This window comes from Bison bison, unplaced genomic scaffold (assembly GCF_000754665.1).
Source record: "Bison bison bison isolate TAMUID 2011002044 unplaced genomic scaffold, Bison_UMD1.0 scf7180017864298, whole genome shotgun sequence".
NCBI lineage: Eukaryota > Metazoa > Chordata > Mammalia > Artiodactyla > Bovidae > Bison > Bison bison.
The window spans coordinates 962,921-967,687 of record NW_011494870.1 but is presented as its reverse complement, the minus strand read 5'-3'; positions in this window follow the sequence as shown (position 1 = coordinate 967,687).

The following is a 4,767-nucleotide window of genomic DNA, read 5'->3' as shown; positions in this document are numbered from 1 at the left end:
GTAACACCCCTAAGATCTCTGTATACATTTGTATGAAGCACCTGACTTTGATAAAAGTCAGGACTGCTGACCCCGCATGACTTTTGCATAACATCTCAGTGTATAAAAGTAGACCATGGAAAATAAAGAATTGGGATCAGTTTCTCGAAATACTGGTCTCCCCATGTCTCTCTCTCTTTCACTCTGGCTGAGTCTCCATCTGGAGCGCGGAACCCACCATGCTTACTAATTATGCCTGGGCTTCTAAGATCCGACCGGGGAGGCCTCAGTGTCTCCTCTCCTTCGGGAGAACGGAAGGACGCCTGTGGCCTACGTAAGTGGTGCAAACTTCTTGTCTTGAAGTTTTATTGGTCTCCCGAGTAAACCAAGCCACTCAGCCTCTTTTCTCCACTGAATTTTCCTACTGAGCTATTCTCATTCTATTACTCTTTATATCCTTAATTAACATTTAATTAAGCAATTGTTTCCTGATCTTCGCCTACGCCGTCTCTCCTTCGAATACCCTGGATCAGCCGGGGCTGGTCCCCGGCAAATTATGTTGTATTTCAGATAATCTCCCAATCTTTTGTCTCCTCTTTATATTTATGTATGATTTTTTGGCCATGCCACATGGCATGTGAGGGATTGCAACTGTTCATGCTGCAATGGAAGCATGGAGTCTTAACCACTGGCCTGCCAGGGAAGACATTAAAAAAAAAAAATGCAATCAAATCTATCAGTTTTTTTTTTTCTTTCTTTCTTTCATGGATATTGGGCTTTTCGTCTTGCTTGATAAGGTTTTCCTCACTCCACCTTTATAAAAGATATTTTCCCCCAATATTTCCTTCTAATTATATTCATATTTCCATGCAGAGTTGGACACGACTTAGCAACTGAATGATAGCAGTTCAAATTCGTTTGGATTTTAATTCTGGTACATGGTATGAAAGAAAAAAGTTTTCCAAGTAGTCAATAATCTCAGCATCATTTATGGAAATGTTCAACTCTTTCTGATTAGCTATCAAACCCCCATCTCCTGCATTGCAAGGCAGATCCTTAACCACTGGATGACCAGGAAAGTCCTTTTAGAAATGGTTCATAAGTTCTCCAAAAGAATGTTTTATATTCATGATGGATAGAAAATACAATGTTTTGAAATCATGGTGGATAATATTTAATATCTTCCCTCTCCTATTTTTGGGAGGGGGAAGGGCCTGAGATTTTTATTTTAAAATTATACAGTAAAAATGATGCTTTTGAGGGGTGGGTACAGTTCCATTAAATTAACTTACGTATGGATTCATGTTACCAGCAACACAACCAGACTATGGAACAGCTCATCGCTAAAAAAAAATCCCTTGCTCATCCTCTTGGTAATCAAATCTTCTCCTGGCAGTCAATGATCAAATCTCATTGCCATAGTTGTGCCTGTTCAAGAATAGTATATAATGGAATCACAAAGTATGTATCTTTTGAGATTACATAAAGATGTAACCTTTTGGCTTCTTTAACTTAGCATATGATTTTGAATATACGAGTTAAAAATTTACTCCTTTTTAATTGCTGAGTAGTATTTCATTGTGTGGTTGACCATGATTTGTTTATCCATGTACCTGCTGGAAGCTATTTTGATGATTATGAATACAGCTGCTATAAACTACTGCTATAAAACATGTACATGTTTTTATGTGAACACAAGTTTTCATGTGGGCTTCCCTTGTGGCTCAGCTGGTAAAGAATCTACCTCCAATGTAGGAGACTTGGGTTCGATCCCTGGGTTGGGAAGATCCCCTGGAGAAGGGAAAGACTACCCACTCCAGTATTCTGGCCTGGAGAATTCCATGGACTGTATAGTCCATGGGGTCACAAAGACTTGGACACGACTGAGTGACTGTCACTTATGCTTTCAAGTTTTCATGTAACTTGTGAAACTGCTAGTATATTTATGTTTAAAGACACTGCCAATCTGTTTTGAATGCAAAATGCATCATTTTACATTTCCACCAGCAATCTGAGAAGTTCAGCTGCTTTGCAACCTCATCAGCCCTTGCTTCTGTCAGATCAGTTCAGTTGCTCAGTCGTGTCCGACTCTTTGCAACCCCATGGACTGCAGCACGCCAGGCCTTCCTGTCCATCACCAACTCCCAGAGTTTACTCAAACTCATGTCCATCGTGTTGGTGATTCCATCCAACCATCTCATCCTCTGTCATCCCCTTCTCCTCCCACCTTCAATCTTTCCCAGCATCAGGGTCTTTTCAAATGAGTCAGTTCCTTGCATCAGGTGGCCAAAGTACTGGAGTTTCAGTTTCAGCATCAGTCTTTTCAATGAATATTCAGGACTGATTTCCTTTAGGATGGACTGGTTGGATCTCCTTGCAGTCCAAGGAGGGACTCTCAAGAGTCTTCTCCAACACCACAGTTCAAAAGCATCAATTCTTTGGTGCTCAGATTTCTTTATAGTCCCACTTTCACATTCATACATGACCACTGGAAAAACCATAGCTTTGACCAGACAGACCTTTGTTGGTAATGTCTCTTCTTTTTAATATGCTGTCTAGGTTGGTCATAGCTTTTCTTTCAAGGAGCAAGTGTCTTTTAATTTCATGGCTGCAGTCACCATCTGCAGTGATTTTGGAGCCCGAAAAAATAAAGTCTGTCACTGTTTCCATTGTTTCCCCATCTATTTGCCATGAAGTGATGGGACCAGATGCCATGATCTTCGTTTTCTGAATGTTGAGTTTTAAGCCAATTTTTTCACTCTCCTCTTTCACTTTCATGAATAGGCTCTTTAGTTCTTTGCTTTCTGCCATAAGGAGTGTCATCTGCATATCTGAGGTTGGTATTTCTCCCGGCAATCTTGATTCCAGTTCGTGCTTCTTCCAGCCAAGTATTTCTCATGATGTACTCCGCATAAGTTAAATAAGCAGGGTGACAGTATACAGCCTTGACGTACTCTTTTCCTATTTTAAACCACTCTGTTGTTCCATGTCCAGTTCTAACTGTTGCTTCTTGACCAGCACACACATTTCTCAGGAGGCAGGTCAGGTGGTCTGGTATTCCCATCTCTTCAAGAATTTTCTAGTTTGTTGTGATCCACACAGTCTAAGGCTTTGATGTAGTCAATAAAGAAAAAGTAGCTGTTTTTCTGGAACTCTCTTGCTTTTTTGATGATCCAGCGGATGTTGACAATTTGATCTCTGGTTCCTCTACCTTTTCTAAATCCAGCTTGAACATCTTAAGTTCACGGTTCATATACTGTTGTTACAGGCAGTATTAAGATACCTAATGTAGGTTTTCCATTCTCACTCTACTGTTAAACAGTCAACACATCTTGTCCATCCTATTACTCCTAAAACACTCAATCCATGATTAATGAAATAAATAGTACTGTAGTCTCTTTGTAACAATCAGGTAGTACCTTCTAGAAGAAATCTAACACTTCAACATTTTCCCTAATCCCACCTTTCAGTCTGATTGAACTAAAGACTTAGCTATTCATGTTTTACAGGGAGACTAATTTAATCCAGTGACGTGTAATCATATACTCTTACAATACTCTGTCATTTATAAATTCTACTCAGATAGGGAAAGGTGCTTTCTGAGAGCCCTGCTCTTTTGCACTTCCAATGCAAAAGGAAGGCTTTTCCCTCAGTGCCTTCCATAAACCCTTCCTCTCTTAAAAAGGAAACAGGAAAACAAAGTAATTAAGAGCATGGGTTCTGCCTATCCATGAAATATAAACAGAATCAGGAACACAGAGAACAGCCTGGTGGTTGCAAGGGGGAGGGGGTGGGAGAGGGTTGGATTGGGAGTTTAGGATTAGCAGATGCAAACTGGTATATACATAAAGGATAAATAAAAAGGTCTTATTGTATAGCCCAGGGAACTATATTCAATATCCTGTGATAAATAATAATAGAAAAGACTATGTAAAAAAAAAGAAGTATACATATATGTATAACTGAGTCACTTTCTAATAGCAGTAATTAACATAACATTGTACTTAAACTATATTTACATAAATTTTTAAAACTGGCATAAAAATGATCATCATAAATACAAAACAAATGAAACTAAAGTCCATTAAAAAAAAAAAAAAAGCTTGGATTATGCGTTCTGGTTGAATCCTAGCTCATCAATTATTTCAGTTCAGTTCAGTCGCTCAGTCGTGTCCGACTCTTTGTGATTCCATGAATCGCAGCACGCCAGGCCTCCCTGTCCATCACCATCTCCCAGAGTTCACCCAAATTGACGTCCATCGAATCAGTGATGCCATCCAGCCATCTTATCTTCTGTTGTCCCTTCTTGTCCTGCCCCCAATCCCTGCCAGCATCAGAGTCTTTTCCAGTGAGTCAACTCTTCACATGAGGTGGCCAAAGTATTGGAGTTTCAGATTTAGCATTAGCTCTCCTAATGAACACCCAGGACTGATCTCCTTTAGAATGGACTGGTTGGATCTCCTTGCAGTCCAAGGGACTCTCAAGAGTCTTCTCCAACACCATAGTTCAAAAGCATCAATTCTTCGGCACTCAGCTTTCTTCACAGTCCAACTCTCACATCCATACATGACCACTGGAAAAACCATAGCCTTGACTAGACAGACCTTTGTTGGCAAAGTAATGCCTCTGCTTTTGAAAATGCTATCTAGGCTGGTCATAACTTTGCTTCCAAGAAGTAAGCATCTTTTAATTTCATGGCTGCAATCACCATCTGCAGTGATTCTGGAGCCCCAAAAAATAAAGTCTGACACTGTTTCCACTGTTTCCCCATCTATTTCCCATGAAGTG